General features: G+C 59.0%; 1 long non-coding RNA gene across 1 annotated transcript in view; it reads right to left on the bottom strand.

The window, feature by feature from the left end:
- Positions 1-2,850: 2,850 nt before the first annotated feature.
- LOC121023490 (uncharacterized) overlaps positions 2,851-22,891 on the bottom strand; it is a 20,655-nt gene continuing 614 nt past the window's right edge. Inside the window, exons 2-3 of the long non-coding RNA XR_005787422.1 lie at positions 9,791-9,879; positions 2,851-3,822 (exon numbers count right to left, since the gene is read on the bottom strand). This is a non-coding gene — a long non-coding RNA (uncharacterized LOC121023490). The remainder of the gene's footprint in view (positions 3,823-9,790; positions 9,880-22,891) is intronic.

Below are 22,891 nucleotides of genomic sequence, written 5' to 3'. Positions count from 1 at the left end.
CCCTAGCATTTTACTGAACACTCATGGCTTTACTGAACACTCAAGACTTCCCTCCCAGCTGCTTCCCCCACACCCAGAACAATGCCTGGGACACGGCAGGGACTCCAGAAATGTCTGGAAACAAACAGCGTCAACATGAAGGAACAGGAGTGGAAGTCCAGGAAATGACCCTGAAACCCCAAGCACCAGGCTGGGGCAGGGAGGCCCCAGAGTGAGGGCGCTCGGACCGCAGCCCAGAAGCAAAGGCAGGCCTGGGGGAGAGGGTGTTACACCTGGGCTCTAGGAAGACTGTCCCGGTGCGGGTGAGGAAACAGGAAGGAGGAACTGGTCTGGTTAATGGTATCACAGGGACCACAGGCCAGCACGGGAGTCCCGCTACCCTGGAGTGTGACCCCACATACCAGAGCCTCGGTTCCAGAGCCCTCACACTGGTCCCTGTCTGCCCCGCACAGACAAACAATAAAGAAGTGCGGGGCCCTGAGTCATCTCCCACTAAGGGAGCTGCGCCCCCCCCCCCGCCCCCACAACCGGCTCAGCTCAGAGAAGGCCCCTGTGCACCTGCGACCAGGACTGTTGCTCTCCCCGGCCAGCAGGGCCTCAGCCCGGGACCCCGCATGTGCCGCCCGGATCAGCACGACCTCCACGGGTGCGCCCACGGGCTCCCTTCAAACACTGCTCTCCCCGCTCCTTCCCTCACCGGACCACATGCTCCAGCCCAGGGCAGACCGGTCCTGCATCCAACAACCGGGCACGGGCCGGGCCCACAGGCTCACACACCAACCCGTGGGAACACTGGCAAACACACAAAGCAGCAGGAGGACGCACAGAGGCTGGCGCTCGGTACTTAACCAGCCTCAGTGAGATTAGGTCCTGTGAGCAGGGCGCTATGAATCGGGTCTTTACAGCACAGAACCCGAGGCACCACGCAGACCAATCAAAACCTGGAAGAGGCAGAGCCGCCCCGCGCCCCTGCACCACACACTAAGGTAGTGCTCCTCCCAGGGCCTCCCCCCCCCCCCCCCCCCACAGTGGCATCAGAACCAGCAGGGAAGGTAGGGTCTCGCTCAGCTGCCCCTGGCCTGCCGTTTCAGCAGCTCTAGGGCAGGGGGCCCAGCACCGCGTGACCCTGGCTCTGAAGACCCACCACTCCACGGCAGGGAGCCTGGGATCTGGCCTGTACCGGATACGGAATCATCTGGAGCAAAAAAGTGCAGGTAGGAAGTCAGGAGGGGTGGGGCTTCCGAAGAACGGGGTGGAGCCCGTTTTGGTGTCAACATCAACCAACAAATGGAGTTACTAGCACGTCTGGTGGAGACACACAGAGACACAGGGACAGAGACAGAGAGAGGGAGGGAGGGAGGGAGGGAGGGGGAGGAAGGGAGAGAGAGAGGGAGGGAAAGAAAGACAGAACAAAATCGGACGTGCGAGGGGCACCTGGGTGGCTCAGTCGGTTAAGTGTTTGACTCTTGATTTCGGCTCAGGTCACAATCTCATGGTTTATGAGACGGAGCCGCACATCGGGCTCTGTGCTGACAGTGGGGAACCTGCTTGGGACTCCCTCTCTCTGCCCCTCCCCTGCTCATGAGTGCACAGGTGCGCTCTCTCTCTCTCTCTCTCTCTCAAAATAAATAAACTTTAAAAAAAGACGTTTTGCTTTTTAAGTTGTGGAGAACGTTTAACAGTACGCTGTGTTCACTAAATCTTCAGCTACCAAGGGTGTTTACACAGCCACCACGCACATTCTGAGTACAACTGAGGCTTGTGAAACGCTGGTCCCCAGGTCAAGGGCTCGTCCTCACCCCAGAGCAGTGTGGTCGCATGAGTGCGGGCCAGAGACCTGGGCACCTGGGCCAGAGTGGGACGAGATCCAGGAGGATGGGCTGTGGCCTCCAGCTGATGGGGCGGCTGGGTTTTGTCACATGCCTCAGCTCAGGCTGAGTGAATTTTCTGCCTGTGTCCAGCTGCCCACACACACCACTGCCTTTTCAAGCAGGTGTTAAAGAAATTGCTAAGGGGGGAGGGTTTTCATCACTCTGGGAGGCAGGTTCTTTTCCAACCTGCGGGTTCCTGGCCCTCTGAGGACCTCTGGATGCTGGTGTTTGCTTTCCAAGAACAGGCTGGCTCTGGGCTCGGAGGTGGTGGTGAAGGGCCAGCCTGGGGGTCAGGCGGGAAGTGAGCAGCCGCCCTCTGACCCCCCTCCTCACTAGGGACTTTTCTCTGAGAGGATTCAAGGAACTGCTGGAAAGAGAGAAGTGTAGTGACCAGTAGAAAGAGCTCACTCCACAAAAATAGCAGAAGTAGCTGCCCTTCAGGGGAGGGGAGGGGAAGGGAGGGGAGGGGAGGAGAGGGGTCTCCTGGCACCAGCACTCACAGCAAACGTTGTCTCGACCTGGCCCAGCTCAGGGCCTCAAGCGGACCACCCTCTGGGGCTGAAGCTGGTAGTTTAATTCAACGACGTTAGCCCTGCTGTTGTAAAACACACAGCCAGGGACTCCGAGGACCCCAGAATGGACTGCGGAGCTGAACACAGAAATACAGACAGACAAGTGCCCAGGTCAAGCAAGACACAGGGCCTGGCCACCCACAGGGAAGCCCCTCCCGCACTCACCCCTCCCACCATGTGCCCCTGCATTTCTCGGTGGCTCTGTTGCCCACGTGCATCCCTGGAAGCTGCAGTGTGGCCCTGTTCCGTTACTTTTTTTTAAATTTTTTTTTAATGTTTACTTATTTTTGAGAGAGAGAGAGAGAGACAGAGAGAGAGAGAGATCATGAGCAGGGGAGGGGCAGAGAGAGAGAGGGAGACACAGAATCGGAAGCAGGCTCCAGGCTCTGAGCTGTCAGCAGAGCCCCACACGGGGCTTGAACTCACAGATGGCGACATCATGACCTGAGCTGAAGTCGGACACTCAACCGACTGAGCCACCCAGGCGTCCCTGTGGTCCGTTACTTTTCAGTTCAGAGTGTCTGAGAGTCTCTTTCAATCCAGACTCTCCTGTGTCTTGCTTTTGCTCACAGCCTTGCTGTTCAAGAGCGCGGGCTGCATGCGGTTCAGCAGGTGACTCCGTCCCCAGACCTGCTGTCTGAAGACCCTGCCCCCGCCTCAAAGGTACACGATGTCTGTCCGCCATGCCTGTCTGTCCGTGCCATCGGCGTCCACAGTGCCTGTCTGCGCGGTCAGCAGCCACCGGCGCTCAACACTCAGGTGGCCCGACTCACTGAGTGTGCAGAACAGAGCTCCCTTTCTCAACGTCGCCATGAACTCCTGGATGTAAACGTATACGGTGGGTCTCACTCCACTGCCATCATCACAGCTAGCGGACCTCCCAGTGTCCCATCCACAGCAAGTTGAGGGGGCTCCACACCCCCCGGACGGGGCCCAGGTGGTCTTCCGGCAGCTTCCCTGCTACCCAGCCTGAGACGTTCCAGGCTCATCTACGTGTCCCACCCGGACGTGAAACGCGCTGTTTCTCCAGGAGGCCCTGGGCTCTTTTGGCGGAAAATACTTCAAGACCGAAATCAGGAGAGGATCACTGTTTGTTTTCTTTCCTTACAATAAAATTCCTCTGAGTTCACACTGACACTTCCCAGACAAATCCGGACCTACAGGTTTTTCTAGAGTCTTCTCTGTGATCTCTGCATCTCCCCTCTTCAAAGGGGAGGAGAGAATCTGAATGCCCCAGAGTTACTTACTTGCTGACCCCACGTTAGTTTGTTAGTTTCGAGATAACCACCGAGGAGCAAGTAGCTGCCTCAGTGCGGGCCAGAGACCTGGACGCCAGGCCCAGAATCGGAGAGAGATCCCACCATTGCCAATTACGATTCCTGAAAACACAAACGAAGAGTGGCTTTGGGTGCGCAACTCCTGTTCACAGCCGGTCCTCTGCCAGCCACGTGTGCGGTCCCGACCTACCCTACCTCCCAGGGTCTCATGAAGCCCAGCGGGCTCACTGCCTGTCTGTCCTCGCCAGTGTCTGTCCGAGCCTCACCTGCTAAGACTCCTCAGGAGGGCCCACAATGCGGTGGACAGAGCCACCCAGGCGCCTCCAACTCGTGGGGCAGGTTTTTGTTTTTTAATGTTTATTTATTTTTGAGTGAGTGTGTGAATGGGAGAGGGGCAAAGAGGGAGACACAGAACCCAAAGCAGGCTCCAGGCTCTGAGCTGTTAGCACAGAGCCTGATGCAGGGGCTCCAACTCAGGAACCCCGAGATCATGACCTGAGCCGAAGTCAGATGTTTAACCAACTGAGCCCCCCAGGCGCCCCCGTCAGTTTTGAGAAGACCCTTGGCTCCCTCTGCCTTCCCCGGGAATCCTACACACGGCTCCACTTTCTTGGGCACAAAGGGCTGCTGACACACTGCCAGCACCCGCCCTCTGCCCACAGGCCCCGAGGTTTGCTGCTTTCCGTAGCAGCCAGTGACCCGAACAGAACAGGGCCTGCTGTCCTGACACGACACTCTCAGATCTGTGATTTGCTCTTTCAACACCTAAGTTTTGCATTCCAGGAAGGTTCCCTATTTACTCCCTGTCTTTGCTTTGGGTTTCTGCAGGACTGCCCCCTCCAATCACTGGGGTTCTGGCTAGCTTCAGTTTTTAGTCCGTTTTAATCTTTCTTCATTTCTCTTTTATTTAAAAAAGGTATTTTTTTAATGTTTTATTTACTCTTGAGAGAGACAGAGAGAGACAGAGCATGAGTGGGGTAGGGGCAGAGAGAGGGAGACACAGAATCCGAAGCAGGCTCCAGGCTCCGAGCTGTCAGCACAGAGCCCGACGTGGGGCTCGAACTCACAAACGATGAGATCATGACCTGAGTTGAAGTCAGACGCTTAACGACTGAGCCACCCAGGCGCCCCCCTTTTTTATCGTAAAATGTCCTTTCTTGCTGGTTATCACATGTAAGTGCTGAATCACACTAAATTCTACTCCTGAAATCACTATTACACTATTATGTTCGCTAACTTGGATTTAAATACAATTTAAGAAATTTTAGTAACAGTAATAAAATAATAAAATAAAACGTCCCTCCTTTTTACCTCCAATTTTTCTTGGGGAATGCGTTGTTTTTATTCTGCCCTGACTTTTCTCTTTCAGGCATCACTGTGAAATCTCTCATATTGCAAACTCACTGCTGGGCTGTGCACCCCTGCTTCTGAGTGTTCTGACTTTGCCCTCTGACCCTATCTGGGGAGGTGCTATCTGCCCGTGTTCCCTTTTATTCTAATAGCTTTTCGGGGTGGGGGCGGGGTGGGGGCAAGGTTCCGGGTAGTGTTTTGGCTTCTAACGTCCTCGCATCATGGCTGAGAGTCTGTGACACGCTCTCCCAGGATTCCTGGCTCTGCGGCCACCCCTGTTTTCATCTGTGGTCAAGAACAGTTCCCACTCAGTTTTGGGTCCCCTCCTGGAAGGCTCCACCCTGCGTGGGTCCTGCCCTGGCAGGGCATTCGGCCTGGTGGGCACCAGAGCCCATGCGTGGGCCCCAGGCCACTCCAGCCCCTCAGACCTTCCTGCGGCCCGGAGCTCCCTGCTCCCAGTCTGGACAGAACACCTCCAATCTCAGGTGCTGGCCTCAGTGGGACCCCCAAGCCTTCCAGTGAACCCGAGGGCTATTTGGGGCTCTTCCTCCCTTTCTTCCCTCCAGCACAATGCTACCAGCACACAGGCCTGGGGCAGTTGGTTTGTCCCCACCCAACCGTATTTGGGGGCTCATGGGGGCACCTTCCCACTAAGGTGTGTGTCATCAGCATGGCCTGGGGCATATGGCTTTTTATGTGTGGGTCTGCGGGGAGTCCAGGGCTGCCATCATGCTGGGCTCAGAAGCAGCATTTGAGGGCAGCTCTATGGAATGACTCCAGGGCGCGGCAGAGGGAGGTCAGAAGCCATCCTCCGGCAGGTGACTTCTGGATGCCAGCTGACATCTTTCCTGTTGGGAGGGCGCCCTCCTCAGAATCACGAGGTCTTTTCTATTCACATACCCATTTTTCTGGATTACTCTGTAGCTAAAGCTCAGATAGGCCTGGACGGCTCTTCCCCCCCTGCCACTGCCTAGCCCCACACCTCTGGCCAACTCCACCCTGGACGGCCAGTTTGGGGCCATCAGGAGGCGCCCTTCTCCTGGGCACTCCTGGGAACCATCAAATTGCCTGGAGGTGGCCCAGCCTCCCCGCCCAGCACTGTTTCTGGCATCCCAGCCTCCCAGGACGGCCGGTGGCCGGACAAGCCCGGGACACGCAGAAGTGCTTCTAAAACACCAGCCTCTGTTGACAACGGCACCAGCTAAGCCTGCACACCATTCCCCAAAACATCCCAACACGGGGGAAACAGAAATTCCTGCGGTTTCACAGATGGTTGGGGCAAGTGCACCCCAGGGAAAGGCAACGCGACCCCCTGGCTCCTTTCTCTCGTGTGTGCGGAGCTGCCTGACAAGCACCTCCCGGGTGACCGGCCGCCTGCCCTGGGAGCAGGGGGCTTCAAACTGGGTCACGGCCCGGCAGCAGGGGCCAGCTCGGCGTGGAGAGGATGGCGGCATCCCGCCTGAAATAGAGCAGCGGGGAAACGAACAGCCTGGGTGCCGCTAGCAGTAGGACTGATCCGAGACTTTTACCTCAACACTCGGCATACACACACACACACACACACACACACGTACACACACACACACACACACACACACACACACACACACAGGGGCTGGGGGCGAGGGTGCAGGCGTGTGAGAGGTGGGGCGGGGACGCTCAAACTTGTGGGGACAGAGAGCTGGAACGTCCTGCAGACACCATGGGCTGGAGCCCAAGCCCGCCTCCTGGTCCGCCCCTCGAGGCCCCACCACCCAACGCGTGGCCTGAACGAGCCTCAGGCCCACGACCTATAGCTCCTGAGGGGCTGGCGGCCTCCAGGGAAGTACAAGGCACCCCTGCTCCGCAGCAGCCCAGACAGCTTCCCCATCACTCCTGAGCCCCAGAGAAGGCCCTTCCCCCTGGGGTGACCCTGCTGGGTGCTGCCCACCGTCAGTCCTGTCTTCCTCGCCAGAAAATCCCCAGCACAGGGCTGAGCTGGGATAAGCCAGGCATGGTGACCCTGAAGCCACCCCCTACGTCCCGCGTCCCCGACTGGGCCAACCAGACCCAAACGGGGTGGACGGGGAGAGAAGCCTGGGCGGCCCTCTCTGCGTCTGCCGTACCCCGCCCGTCCTTCCCTTCGGGCGGGTGCCTGGGTGGGCCTGATAGAGCCGAGGCTCCACTCGGGAGCATGGGGGCGGCCGGGACAGCACGCAGAAGGCCACCCAGGGCCAGGACGCGGCGGCTCATGGAGGAATCCCGGGGAAGTGGCTGAGCTAACCACCCCTGAAAGCACCCTGCTTGCCGCCTGCCGTCCCAGACCACACCAGGACGGTTCCCTGTGGTCCCGCCTCCAGCTGTGCACGGGGACCCCTCCGGCCGCTGGAAGACAGCCCCGGGCTCAGAGGGCAGAGCTCACCCCCGAGCTACAGATGGTGTCCCGGGTGACCCCGGCAGGTGAGCGGAGCAGGGCGTGGGGGTCACTGCAGGTTACCTCAAGGAGCTGCCGCTGGCAGCTGGGGACAAGGGAGGACACAGGGCTGCGTGGAGCTCAGTCAGCTGGGGGGAGCGGGGAGACTCCAGGGTGCAGTCCCAGCCTCCACGGCCAGGGATGCCTGTGGCCACATGGCTGCGACTCAGGGCCGTGACAGCACTTCCCAGTCTTCATCTTCCGGCCCTGGGACGGGACAACAGGCCCACCCCACCTGCCTTCTCCCGGCTCCAGCTCGCTCTCGGGGGTTGGCAGACACCAGCCCCTCTCACTCACCGCTCACCAGGCCCCGTTCCTCTCGACTCTCCGCGGAGCCCAGCCTGCCTGTGCACACGTGTCCTCCCCACCCTGAAGGCCCAACATCCCTCTCGGGCAGGCCCAGGGAATCACACCGCCAGAGCCACCACAGCGGCAGCCAGCCGGGGCCTCGGGACATCAGGGCAGGAGTCCGGCACAGTAACGGTACCACGGGAGGCTCTGTGCACAGGGAGGCAGGAACCTGGAGGGCCCACAACGATGGGATGCCCAGCAGCTCGGTGTCCACAACAATGGGACGCCCAGCAGTGCCCAGCAGCTCGGAAGCATCCGGGCATGGGGCTCACTAGCTGAGCTGAGCGAAGGGAGGGTCACAATGTGGTGACACCGCAGTGGGGGATGGGGAGCACAGGCTCAGGACAGCCGGCTGGACAAGGGGGATGAGACAACCCACCTGTACACTTTCAAGGTTTTATAAGGAGAATAAGTTAACGGAGGACTCCTAAAACTAAAACTAACTTACTCAAAGGCAGACGTACACTCTGGAGAAAACGGGGTGTTTGGACAGGGACTGGGTGTTTCATCAGGTGGGGTCGGCACTGTGTCCTTGTTGTTTTGGTCGTGCTCTTATAAAGCCTGCACCTCTGGGAACTTGCAGGTGTAATGATACCACATCTAGAATTTTCTGTAACTGCTCCAGGGGGAGAAGAGGGCACAAGTGGGGACATTAAGAGTGGTGAAGGGTCTCTGATCGCCAGAGTTCAGAAGAAATAAACAGTCATTACACCACTTATGTTTCAAATTTCCACAACAAAACAGGCTTTTGAGTTAATTTTAAGAGGGCTAGAAGGTTGGAGCACCTGGTGGCTCCGTCTCCGTCTTGGGATTCCCTCCCTCCCTCTCTGCCCCTCCCCTGCTTGTGCCCTCTTACTCTCTCTCTCAAAATAAATAAACTTTAAAAAAAAAAAAAGGGGGGGGAGGGGGGGCTAGAAGGGCAAGAACATAGGTCAGGAGAAGGAGGGGGAGCAGGCCCGGGGGCGCACCAGGGAAGGACAGGCATGGGTCCTCCCTGTGGGGGCAGCTGGGTCAGAGTAAGCACGGAGCCCCCGTGACTTGGTTTCCTGCTCTGTACCCAAGGCTGCTGGGGACCTCCCAGCAGGGAGCTGCTCTTCATTCTCCTCCAGACAATCTCAGAATCAAGAAGCGGGAGGAGCCCGGGGCTTTATAAGAACATCTACCCCCACGTGAGGTCCAGGCCCTCATAACCCTTCTCTTGGCAACTATGGTACACTGGCACAAGGTGGTGAACTCAGTGCCTGTTTTGTAAATAAAGTTTTATTGGCACATGGTCACATTCATTCACTTCCAGATGGTCCGGCTGCTTTCCTGCTGCAAGGGCAGGGCACAGGGTCAGAAAACCAGAAGTATCTCCCCTCTGGCCCTTTACGGTAAAAGCCATTTGCCAACTCGGTGCCGGCCCCGGCCGAAAACACTTCATCAGCAGCACGAAAACAACGTCCGTGCTTTATTTCCCGGCTGCCCTACGGGAAAGCCCTCGGCAAGCAAACCCCAGGCCCCACGAGCTCAAAAAGGAGTTTTATTCAACCCAAATAATGCTTTATTAAACAAAACAAGGTACCAGTATTTAAAAAGTGAAACATTTCCCATAAAAACCCAGATACCCAGCTTTCCCCAAAAACCCAGCAGACAGCCGCCCCTGTAGTCTTGTCAGCTCAGGTCACAGTCCCACCCCAACCCTGTCACACCCGCCCCCTGGTCTACAGTCTCTTGCTTGGGAGAAGCACAGGCGACCTAGAAACAGGGCAGCGTGGCCAGGCCGCTGGGGGGTGAGGGGGCCGGGCCATGAGGGCAGGAGGAGGGACGGACAGCAGCAGCCCCCAAGGGCTCCCAGAGCCACAGGAGGAGACGTGCAGGGAGCCGGGGTCCAGGAAGGGGGCAGGATCGGCCAAGAACCGCCCAAGGCCACCTCACCTGGGTTCTCATGACTGGCCATCTGCTGGTCCTCGGAATCCAGCGGCCCCGGAGACCAGGCCTCTTCCCGAAGCTCCATGTCTGGGTCCCTGTTAGGAGAGGATGAGACGGAAGGACAGAGTTTACAGGATGCCAGGCGCCGCATTGGCTCCAATCCGCGCTCAAGCACGGCCCCGGCAGACAGAAGGCGTGTGGCATCAGGTACCTGAGAGACCCTGTACGGGGGACCAGCCCAAGGCCACACCCAATCTGGGGAGGAGCGGCTGCCAGCCAGGCTCATGTCCCAGAACCGCCAGGGCGAGACACCGCCTCCCGCCTGGGCCTCCACGGCCGCCCCACACGTGATCGCCACCGTGGACCTGCCGGGGACCCAGGAGCGAGGAAGCCCTCCATCCACGATGCCCCGCCAGTCACAGGGTTGAAGGGCTGGCATGCCGGGCCCATGCCCAACATCACGGGGAAGCAGACCGACGCAGGCACCCAGGTCACCCACGGGGTCACGTTCTGTGGTCTCAAACGTTCATGAACTAAGACAGAGTCCACATCAGGGTCCTGGGGGAGGTAGCTGAGTCCCCAGGATACCTGCACTCAGAGGGGCAGCCAGACAGCCCCCGACGCCCTCCCAACCCCTTACCTCTTTACTGGCTCCAAGGGCCAAGGCCTGGCTCCTGGGGCAGACAGCCCCGCACCTCTTCCTGCCCCCTCCGGCCTCCATGATTCACTGAGCAGAGCTGGGCAGGCGTCTACCCTGTGTCTTAGACTCGGGCAGGGTGGGAGACCTAGGCGGCACCCAGCCCCAGGCGTTCGGCCCCTTGGGACCCACTCCCTGGTGTGGCCTCACTCCCTGGCAGGAAGCCTGCAGCGGGCAGGACCTCTGACAGGAGGCTGTAGCAGGCCAGGAGCAATCGACTGGACCTCAAGGGGCTCCTCTGCACCGTCAGGCCCTCGGGCCCCAAACCAAGGGAGCTGCTGCCTTAAGGTGAGCACACGCAGCTCTGAGAAAACTGCCACAGGGTCCTCTGCCTGCCACGGGACCTCACAGGGCAGCACCTGCTGCCCAGCATCTGGGAACAGCAGCCATCGGCCCCCCAGCACCACACACCTCCTCGCAACCTGCCTGACCCATTTCTCTCGAATCCCCCACCGACAAGGGGCTCACCACCACCCAGGCACCAAAGGAACCAACCATTCCAAACCCGTTCCGCCCCACAGTGGCCTCTACTGACATCTGAGAGGAAGCCAGGCAACCGGCCGTCCCGCTAACAGACACACGCAGACACGTCTCCTGGGTCTGGGCCCTGTTCTACGTGGTACGGACACCATTAACTCTGAGCAGGCAGCACCGCTGCCCCACCATCAGATGAGGAAACCGAGGCAGGAGCGGCAGCGATCCGAAGGCACATGGCACGCAGAGAACCGCAAACACGCAGGCCAGGTCCGAGCGAACAGGACAGCCTGGCCCAGCCAGCCCCGCCCCGCAGGGCCTGCGAAGTGGCAGGAAGACAGATGCTCCTGTCCCCCATGCCTCCCAGAGCTTCCCGCCCCCCAGCCCCGGCTCCACATCACCCTGCACGGACACGCTCAGAACCACCACCATCCCATCGCAGCACAGGTGAGATCACCAGGGAGCAGGGACAAGATGCCAACAGTGTGGCCACAGAGCCCCCGGCCCCAACCGCTCTGCTTTCCTGACACCCAACCAGTCGTCACAAGGACCTGTAAGAGCACAGGACGTAACCAAAGACCAAGGCGGGGGGCGAAGGACACTGACGAAGGGATGGAAAGCAGCTGACTCGGAGGCGCTGGGGGGAGGCAGTGAGGAGCCCCTGGCCGGAGCCCCCAGCCCAGGCCTTCTCATGGCCACCGTGCCACCAACCACGACAGGGAGCTACCATGAAGTGGGGCCAGGTCAGGAAACGGTGCCCTGTGCAGGCTCTCACCCCCACACGTGGTCAGAGCGCCCACTGTGACCCAGAGGCACCTGCCTGACCGATCACAGGCTCCCCCTCCACACAGGGCACGTATGGGACTAACCAGAAGACAAGGCGGGAGAGCCAGCAATTCTGCAGGGGCCGGCATGTGCTCGGTGGCACAGTCCCTTCCTGCCTACCTGTCCCTGCCACCCCCACCCCATGGGCACGGGGTGGTGAACAGGCCATAGCACAGCCTCACGGGAGGTCCCTGCCAGTGATGAACAAACAGGTGAGTGAGACAGTGAAGTTCACGGAGCAGAGGGGAGGGGAGGGAGAGACAGGCAGCTGCTCCAAGGCATCAGAAGAGGATCTCGCAGGTGGAGGGGCCGCAAGAGAAGCGTGGACTGGGAGGGATGCTGGTGTCAGGAACAGCAGGTACAAAGGCCCCGAGGCTAGAGATGCAGGGCCGGGAGGATTCTCTTGCAGAGCCCAGAAGGCCAAACGGAAGACTGAGCTCTGTGAATCGTGGTGATCCCTTTGAGCTGGGCACCGTCACAACACTGGGGCTCACTGATGTAGGGGCGCCAGGTCCTGGAGGTCCCTTGCAGCAACGGAAGGAGCACCGATGGTGGGCAGCCAGGACTCACTCGGCACGCACAGTGCCACGTGCAGTGCCACAGGGTCTCCCAAGGTCCAGGAGGGTGTGGAGCTGAGGGAGGGAGGCCCCCCGAGCAATGTTCCACCCTGTCTGCCCGAGCCATCACCTCCCCAGAGGCCTCCCAGCCCCCAATCTGCCCCACCCTGGGACCCACGAGGTGCCCGGCACCCACAACAGCGCCAGGTGCCGATGGGGGCTGAGGATAGGCGTGTGGCACACGCCTGAATGGGCATGAACAGAACAGAGGCTGCAGGAACAAATGCCCTGCAACTGTGTCCCCCTTGCCCACCCACCCGCTCACACCCAACAGGGAGGACGGACTGCACCCCAGAGCCCAGTGAGCCCCAGCCAAGAGCGGGTGCCACACACGGTTCGGATGAAACCAGGCTGGCATAGTCCGGCCACTCGGCTGTGGAGCCGCAAACGCTCTGATCCTGACCAGATAACTGCTTCCTCCAGAAACTAACTAGAGGGGGAAAACCCGAACCTGGGAAAACGCTGCTTGCAGGGGAACAAGAGTTCATCACAGCCAGATTTAGAGCAGGGAAAAACTGGAAAGAAGCCATCAGCACCGGTGGGAGAGCTTAAGAAAATCCCAAAGAGGGCTGCCTGGGCAGTCAGTGAAACGTCCAACTTCAGCTCAGGTCACAATCTCACGGGGTGTGGGTTTGAGCCCCGCGTCGGACTCTGCACGGACACCTCAGAGCCTAGAGCCTGCTTCGGATTCTGTGTCTCCCTCTCTCTGCCCTTTCCCTGCTTGCGCTCTCTGTCTCTCTCTCTCAAACATAAACATTAAAAACAAACTTTTTTTAAGAAAAAGTAAATCCCACAGATGTCACAGCCTCACAGACAATGGTCCTGATGCCCCCTGATGATAGCAGACAAGTGATTTAACTTTTTCCTTTTTGTTTATCTTCATTTTCTCTATTTTTTCTTTTTACGTTAACGGGTAATTACTTCTGTAACAGGGGAAAGACTAAAAATCGATTCCTTTCTGGGACAGCCGTCGCGTACGGCAATGGGAAACTCGCTGGGTGTTGAGGGGGCAAAGTGGACACAGCCGGATGGCCCTCGGGTCACACAGGGTAACCGCGAACCCACAAAAACCCTCATGCTCGGCTGGCGGGCGTGCAGGACGGGGCGGCCGCCGTGGACAACAGTCTGGCGGCTCCTCACATGGTAAACAGACTTACCTTGTGACCGGCGACTCCGCTCCTAGGCATACACCCACGAGACATAAAGCACGTGTCCACACGCAGACCAGCCCACGAACACTCACGGCAGTGCCCTTCGCAGCATAAACGCCAGAGGAAGAAACCAGCCACAAAGGATGCGGACAGCAGATTGCATCTATGCGGATGGCCAGGACAGACAGGAGCGGCTGCCAGGGGCTTGGGGGTGGAGACGGAGAGGGACCGCAAATGGGCTTTTTACGGAATGAGAAAATTCTGGAATCAGACCATGGTGACGGTTGCGCAACGTTTTGTGAATATATTAGAAGCCGCTAAACTGTACCTGTTAAAGGGTGAATTTCACCACATGTTAAGTTACACCTCAATTAAAAACAAAGACTTGGGGCACCTGCCTGGGGGGCTCAGTCGGTTGAGCATCCAAGTCTCAATTGGCTCAGGTCATGATCTCACGGTTCACGAATTCCAGCTCCACATCAGGCTCCTCGCCCGCTGGCAGGGCAGAGCCTGCTTGGGATCCTCTCTCTCTGTCTCTGCCCTTTATGTTCTCTAGTGCTCCCTCTCTCTCAAAAAAAAAAAAAAAAAAAAAAAATTCAAAAAATAAAAAAAACAAAGAAGACAGACTTCAAAAAACGTAAGGGCCCCCTGATAACAAGGCCACAAATGCTAAAAATGAGGCAAGAAGGGAGCATCTCTACTTGCTAAATGAAACATTGCCCCATTCATGAACCGCTTAACAAAGCCAATTGTGTCCTCAAGAAAAGCGAGGTAAGCCACAGGAAAGAGCCGGTAAGTGCCCACAGGGTTGTGGCTGGCGGGGTTGGGGTGAAGGAGGTGGGCCTGGACAGCCGGCTTGGCTCCCTCCTCTGTGCACGGAAACTTGTCTGCCAAGTGGGCATGCTGTGCTTCCCCTGAATTAAAGTGTAAGTCGCTGACAGCAGGGACTTCCCGGCCCCGGGCCTCCACCGCAGGCCAGCTTCCTGCAGCAAGAAGGCCTCGGCCTTCGCTCCGTCCCCTTCCTGCCCCTGTCCTGCCCCGCCCCCCAGGGAACCTTTGGGCTCTGGGGCACCTGGGCCGGGCGGTGGGGACAGGAACCCCTTCTCGCTGTGCCGGACAGCGAGGTGTCAGCGGCTGCCCCACGGCCCAATGAAGTTCCCGGGCAGCCAGCAGATGGTCACCCAGAGCCAGGAGCCTGGTGCCCACACGGAGGCAGTGAGGGAGCCAGTGCAGCGACACATGGGGCTCCTGTGAACAGAGCAGAGGCAGGGCTCCATCAGGGCCACCACCAGGGCCATCTACCCCAAATAGGCCACTTTGCTTCCTGGAAGCAGGAAATGAAACCCGCACAGCAAAGTGCCCTCCCTGGACCAGGAGGAAAGACCATCCTTCCCTCCAGACGCCAGAGAAGGAAGTGTGTACAAACGGACCCTCCTAACGTACCCTTCTGTCCTCCAGGGGCTGCAGCACCTCGGCCTCCGAACTTCTCTGGGCGTTCACTTCTCTCGCTTGGGCTCCCGTGTTTGTGGAAACACAATCCGCGTGCTTTTCTCCCATTGATGTGTTATACTCACAGCAGGAAACCAAGAGAGCAGGGGAAACTCTTACCTCCCCCACAGACCACTGGAAAAGGCCTCTTTGTGGGACAGACCGGACTGAGAGGGAGTCATAGTCACGATCCACCCGCCCATCGGCTACCCCCTGCTACCAATGGGTTTCACCTGAGTGTTTTAATGGTCACCCTTTAAAATATATCTAAGTTGGGGCGCCTGGGTGGCGCAGTCGGTTAAGCGTCTGACTTCAGCCAGGTCACGATCTTGCGGTCCGTGAGTTCGAGCCCCGCGTCAGGCTCTGGGCTGATGGCTCGGAGCCTGGAGCCTGTTTCAAATTCTGTGTCTCCCTCTCTCTCTGCCCCTCCCCCGTTCATGCTCTGTCTCTCTCTGTCCCAAAAATAAATAAATGTTGAAAAAAAAATTTTAAAAAATAAATAAAATATATCTAAGTAGCTACGCCACATCCTCGATCATGCCCCTTGGCCTGTAAAGCCCAAAATATTTACCTTCTGGCTCATTACAGAAAATGTGTGCCAACCCTGATATAAAGGAATGAGGGCCACCCAGACTCCCTGGCCAGGCCTGGAGGTGCTCTGCCTCCTGTGGGAAGCAGAGAGGGCCAGAGGAGTGTGCCTGAGGGGCCTCAGCAGGGATGCCAGTCGGAAGGAGGCCCTGAGCTCGGGCACTGTCCTGAAACCCCAGTAATTTTCTCTGCATCTGTGTTCGGCACATCAATTGTGACAGGACAAGGAAGTGTGCACCGGGCACTTGGAGCCGGGCCACGCCCTGTGCCTGAGAAACCCGGGCAGAGAGGGTCTGGGCTCCCGTGGGCATCTCCACGTGGAGGGAGCTCAACGGCAAATACCAAGCGAAATCACCCTGACGGATCACGAGACCCCAGAAGAAAGGAAAAAGCTTTTTTCCTGCTTTTTGCACAAGCAAGGGGCTCACCTCTTCATTTTGCACAGTCCCAAAAATTATGGAGCCTGCCCTGGGGGCAGCAGATGAAGCATTAGGGGCAATGAGGCCCGAGCGCATACGGGTCACACAGGCCCTGGCCAGGAGTCTGCACGAAACCACGTTTTCACAGAGGATTTGCAGAGGCCTTGGAAAGACAAGGATGCATCTCCTGGGGCACCTGGGAGGCTCAGTCTGTTGAGCGCCGACTCTTGGTTTCAGCTCAGGTCATGATTTCACAGTTCGTGGGTTCGAGCCCCGAGTCGGGCTCTCTGCTGACAGCACAGAGCCTGCCTGGGATTCTCTCTCCCCCCCTCTTTCTGTGCCCCTCCCCCAGCTTGTGTGTGCTCACTCGTGCTCTCAAAAAACGACGCACCTTCTTGTTCTGACTTTTGAGGGGTCAGGAGGTTTCCCGCTGGACCTGCCAGTCAGGGGTGAGCCAGGAGCAGGGCACACTCCCGGGTTACACCACCTCCCGGGGGATTTAAGCAAACTATCGGGGTGAGGCCACCGCCCACAGTGGTGCTACCCTGGCCTGGAAGCCGGGCCCTGCCGGCCACTGCCCTGCACTGTGATCCTCCCTGGGATGACCAGCAGGTGCCCCAGGAGTGAGCACACAAGGCAGGGAGGAGCCAGGGGTCCTTGTGAAGAGTTAGGAAGGGTGTTCGCTACACATACCCAGGCCCTTCCTCTCCCATTCACTCGCTCACTCACTCACTCACTTGCTCATTCACTTGCTCACTCACTCATTCACTCACTCGCTCACCCACTCACCCACTCATTCACTCGCTCGCTCATTCATTCATTCACTCACTCACTCATTCGCTCACTCACTCACTCACTTGCTCATTCACTTGCTCACTCACTCACTCACTCACTTGCTCATTCACTTGCTCACCCACTCATTCACTCGCTCGCTCATTCATTCATTCACTCACTCACTCACTCACCCACTCACTCCCTCAAGGAGCTGCTGAACCCTCCAGTCAGACCCTGGGGGCCTGTGGCTTACGGGTCCTACACCCAGGATCTCAGAGGCGTGGGGGAAGGGCCGCAGCCCCCGACCCACCTCCCACTTGCTGTGGAGGAAGCCAGATTCTGCACTGTGACACCTTCGGAGACCCGCCTACCCCCCATGCTCCCTCCCAGCCCCCCAGTTTCTCCCCACAGCCTCTGTGTGATCTCGCCCATTCCTGAAGATGAAGAACGGGCCTCCCCCAGCCCGCCGGAGCCGGGCCCTTGAGCGATCCAATTAGCACAGGGGCAGACAGGACCCAGCCGCTATGAAGCTCAGACAAATTATTGTTATTATTGTTGTTATGAGATCCCGCCCACCTGCTCTGGATGCCAGCCCACCAATTAGCCCCTCTCTTTCTTCTGCTGCCAATCTCACTGCCTCCCCTCCCCCGCGCCAAGCAGCTCCAAACCACCCCTTCTGAACCCGTGCCTGGCAGGGCCCTTCCCTCCAGGACACCCCCTGCCTGCCTTCCTCCCTCACCTCCCAGCCCTCCCCTCTCCTCCCATCTCTTCCTCCCTCAGAGCTGGGCTGTGACTTCCACCTCCTGCCTTACCTCCCACCCACTCCCCAGCCTCTGGGTCCCCAAGTCCAAGGGCTATTTAACCCCTGTGCTGGCAGCGAGCACACGTTCCCCTCCCCTCACAGGGCTCCGTGGCCCAGCCACCTAGGACACAGTCCTCCCACCTCCTCCCTCCCACCCCGTCCACCCTCCCCCTGCCTCCCCATGCCCACTCCCTCCCAACACCCCTTCAAAGTCTGCTCCCCACACCAACCCACTCATCTTTCTAAGTCACTCAACTCAAACCGCCCAACGAAAGATGAGCAAAGGGCCAGAACAGACGTCCTCTAAAGGGCTGAGCAGAACGTAACAAGACTCTCAGCCTCATTCGCCATCACAACAGGGTCCCACGGTGTCAGAACACAGCTGACAGAAAGCAGAAGACATCAAGAGCTGGCGAGGAGGAGCACACCCTGGAACCCGCACGGGCTGCTGGCTGGGCTGGGAAATGGGGCAGCGGCTGTGAAGGGACGGGTGGCCCCGGCAGGTAAAGCACAGAACCACCACGGGATCGTGTCACGCCGGCTTTGACTAGACACCCAACAGAGACAGGAACAGGTCCGCACTAAGTGTGCACACGTGCGGTCACAGAGGCATAAACCACGACGCCCAGACACGGAGACAAGCCAACTGCCCATCGACAGACGAACTGATACACAAACTGTGGTTCGATCACACGACAGAACGCTATCCTGTCACATGCCGCGTCACGGATGAACCCAGAAAACCTCACGCTGCGTGAAGAGGCCACACGTGGCGAGCCCGTTCACATGAAATACCCAGAACAGCAAATGCAGAGACGGGACGTGGATTAGGGATTCCGGGGGACGGGGGACAGAGAAGGGGAGTGGGTGCAGCCTCTTTCTGGGATGACGATGACATTCTGGGGCAACGGGCGTATCTATCCGTGGGCACATCACCCACCACCGAATTGTGCACTGTAAGCGGGGGGACCCGTGTGGAACAGGACTCACGCCACTGCCCGGCCTCAACTACCCTCCTGCATGTGCCTGCTGAGCTTCACCCAGCCCCTCGATCCCACCCCCACCTCCCGCCCATGGCCTGTGCTCCACCCACCTGGCACCTTCTCACCTTTCCAGGGTCCACTCGTGTGTCACCGCCCAGGCCGCCTAGGCCCCGCCCCGCTTCCCTGGCTGGGCACCACCACCTGGAACCGTGTCGTGTGCACAGAGCTCACTGACGGCAAGCAGCCTGGTGCGCACATCCCTCGCCCAGCAGGGGCCACTCGGACCCCAGGCCCCTTTTCGGCCAGGATGGTGATGCCCACAAACCCCTCCACTCTCCTCACCAGCTCCTACCCACTTGCCTTTTCTGTGGGCAGCTTCACCCCTCACTCCAGGCCTGAAAATCCACGCGCTCCCTCCTCTGCCCCCACCTGGATCACCTCTGACCCCCACAGCTGGGCCTGTCAGGCTCTCCCCTGTGGTTTGAACACTGAGGGATAGTCTGCAGCACCATGGGAAGCGCAAGCCCTTTTCTGTGGGGACAGGGAGCTCTCCGTCAACCTCTCCCGTCCCATTCCTTCCACAACGATTGGTCTGCTCAGACTCTTTCCACCTTACCTGGGTCGGCTGAGTAGACCCTACTTCCCCAGAATGTAACCCGCACCCATCCGGGTTGTCCAGTGCTCTCAGAAAGAGCTGAGCAAAGCAGTCCGTTTCGATCCTGCTCCTCTGTCCCCTCCCCACCTCCACCCCCATCCGCTGTCTTCCCCTTTTCCTGGACTGCCTCCCAGGGAGTCTATCTCATGGCTCGGTCACTTCCGTCCACCTCCCGTCTAGACTGGCCACCATCCTCAGGGGCACCACGCACCCCTGCCTCCAATCCTTCGTGGCCCACCCAGGGTGCGGCCCACCCCAGGGGCCCCAGCAGGAGGCACACTCCAGAGGCCCTAGTCACCACTCCCCACTACGTCCCAGGGAGAAAAGTTTCTAGAATTCCCAGAACCTCCCTGTGCTGTCATGGCAGCAGGCGGGAGGGGAGTGTGGAGGCCACCTGCCACCATCCGGGAATGCTCAGCATTCAGATCTACAGAGATGTCTGTGAACACTCCTGATTCTTAAATCTTGGCCAGTAACTAAACATTGCTTACACAAACAAAAATATTCTCCAGGACAGAAAAAAAAAGACACAAGCACACCTACAGACCGCCTATGTGTCACTGGTCAATCAGACCAGTGGGCCAGACCCCCATTCTCTAGTGGGCCTGTTTGTCCACATTCTACCTGCAGACGGGCTGCCGGGGCCCAGCAAAAGTAGCACCTCCCCCAGGAAGCCTTCCCAGACTTCTCTCTTCCCTTAGCTCAACTGTCCTCTTTTCAAATAATAGTAACAAATCCCACTCACCGAGCACAACTACATCTCAGAACTGGGTGCAGGGTGCTGTGGGTTCATAATCCTAATCCCCACAACCCCAGGCGGAAGAGAGGACAGGCTCTCTGGGCAGGCTGCCAGAGTCAGAATCGGCCCCACCACCCCCCAGCCATGTGACCTTGGACAAGGTGCTTCAGCCTGTGAGCCTCCTCACCTTCGTGAGTCCTACATCAAGATCAAAGCAGAGCTCTTCGTGAGTAAAGAGCTCAACAGGGAGCCAGATGCCCAGTACGTGCCTCGTGACCCCTGAGAGAACTGTTCAAACTGGGGTTCAGACAACTTCAGTGGCTGACCTGTCATCACAAAACCATGAAGTCGAGGAGCACAGACTCCAGCTGGGTCGGCCAGCCTCCAAGGCCGTTTCTTTTCTCCGCGCTCTTAGGACGCCAGCCCCGGCTTCCTTAACTTCCCCGGGGTGGCCTGGCAGAGCAGCACAGGGCCCTGGTCCACCCACCCAGGCTCGGCGTGGCTGGCTGCTCAGCAGTCGTGAGGCGACAGCTCTCTGTGCTACTACAACAAAGCCACCAACACTATGAGCGTCAGAGTCACACCTGAAATGAGAGGCTGGGTCTCAGAGTACCCTGAACCAGCCAGTGACCCTGCAGATACCTTCGTGACAACGCACCCGTGGCAGAGGGAGACCAGAGTCCCCAACCCTATGACTGATACCTAAGAGGCCTTCATGACGGCCTGTATCTCCCCAGACCCCAGGCGGCGGCATGATGGTGAAGGGCCAGGTCCTGGACTCTCGCACACACTGGTGCTCCTATGCAGCTGTGGGGCCTGGGGCTCGATCCCCCACCCCTAAACTGGGGGTAGTCACCCCCATCCCAGGGCCTCTCAGAGCTCAGAACAGCATGTACTAAGCGCAGGACCAGACGCCCGCCAGGCGCTCAGAAAGCCAAGTGCCAGCAAATTTAGTCTGTCTCCACCAAGAGGGCAGGGCCATAGCTGACTCCCAAGGCCCCAGCTCCCAGCACACACAAGGCCTTGGGCAGCATGGAGGACAACCAAAGGAGCTCACCGTCCTCCTCCCCGGAGTCCCAGGGTCCTCTTGGCCAATCCCTCCCTGTCCTTCAAGACTCTGACACACCACCTTCCCCAGGACATGCTTCTAGAGTTCCTGGGAGCTGTTCTGGGAAATTCCCCCAGTCCTTTGCTGCTTCTGTGTGTGTCTCCCCAACAGGTCTCCGAGCTGCTGCAGGACAGGAACTGCCAGTGCCGCCCGGCTCTGACTCTGGGCCAGGGGAGCCTCTTCTCCCACCCCACAGCAGAGCACTGCACCCGTGGGCCCAGCACACAGCCGAGTTGTCCAAGGAACGCTAGGCTGTGCTATCTTAGGGGAAAGGAGGAAACGGAGCATGAAAAAGGGAAGTGACAGATCCAAGGTCACCAGGACAGAAGAGACAGGAGACAAGGCCTGGCCTAGGAAGGCCTGGCCCCGGAGCCGTTCCCACATAGTTTATGGTCACTTCTCTGAGGTTTGTTCTCACTTTAAACGGAAAGCATGAGGAGCTTCCCTACCAAGATCAATACTATTATTAACATTCCATTTCACCTGGACAGAAATTGAGATGTTAACACTCATCTGTGCTGTAAAATCACAAAGTATGAGGTGTGGAGCTGGGATGTGAACGCAGGTCTGTCTGACCCCAGAGTTCTTAATTAATTGGTCACAGTGCTCCTCATGGGCCAGGCAGGGTGACAAGCCCTAGCCCTGCTCCAGCTCCTCAGCTGGGCTGGGGTGGGGGTGGGGATAGATCTGGAAAGCTTCCAGGGAAAAAACTAAGACATGAGATAACACAAGTCGGAATCCGATCTGAGTGTCGTCAGGGCTGAGGCAGAAGGCCGGAGGGCCAGAGGGGACTACAGCAAAGGCAGGCAGGTGAATGCCAGCTGCATTTAGCCAAAGAGGCTTACAGCCTTACAGAGGAGATAAGCCAGGATCAATGGCAACCGTGCGTCCCCAGAGCAGAAGCCAGCTCTGACTCCCAACTGGATCCTCGGCATTGCCCAACGCGGGGCCTGGCACCAGGAAACCACACACGTTGTCACTCCCTTCCTGAAAGCCCCCGGGACTGGGCTGTGCAGGGATGCCAGCCCTGGGCTCCCACAGCCCTCCCCACCTCCCGATAAGGGATCTGGGTGGGGACTCTGCCCTCCTGCTCCAGGACCTTGCTCATCTCTCTGCCCTGGCACCCAGTACGGGGCCGGCCCTGGAAGAGCCTGTGGGTCACTTTTCCATCGGGTGATGCCGCCATCCTGGGCTGGCCTGACCCCACGGGGCCAGTGGCACGTATCTCCAGGAACCGGGGTGTCCCCCCCTTGAGACCCGGACAGGGTCTGGGGTATAAAACAGCACAGCTAGACGCCCGGGAGGCCTCGGGGTCGGCTTCGGGCCGGGCCACCGTCCGCCCCTGTCCCGCGGGCCACGCGGTGCCTGACCTTGGCCCAGTCACTTCCCCTGCGGCGCACGCGCTTCCTGCCCGCCGCCCGCGCCGGAGCGAATGAATGAGCCTCCCGCCGGGCGAATGCCCTAATCACCGGCCGGATCAAAGGCCGCACGCAGCCCGCCCAGGGCAGCAGCGGAACCCGGGCTTCTCTGAAAAGGGGAAGGAGGTGGGGTGACAAGCCGGGGACCCAGACGCGCCCCCCGGGCCGCCGTTTCCGGTCAGGCCAGCCCAGCCCGCGCGTCCCCTTCCCCCACCGGGGCCTCAACTTCCCCCGGGAATCGCCACCACTTCCGGCCACGACCTGCCGGAGAAGCTGCGGCAGCCCCACCCCCGAGCCCCCAGCCCGAGCCCCGGCGCTGCGCAGGCGCGCTCCCTCCCCGGCGCGGCTCCGGCGCGGCGCCGCGCACGC

Source organism: Herpailurus yagouaroundi, unplaced genomic scaffold (genome assembly GCF_014898765.1).
Source record: "Herpailurus yagouaroundi ecotype Mexico unplaced genomic scaffold, PumYag 557, whole genome shotgun sequence".
Taxonomy (NCBI): Eukaryota; Metazoa; Chordata; class Mammalia; order Carnivora; family Felidae; genus Herpailurus; species Herpailurus yagouaroundi.
Note: the sequence above shows the minus strand (reverse complement) of the source record. Positions and strands in the feature narration are given on the sequence as shown.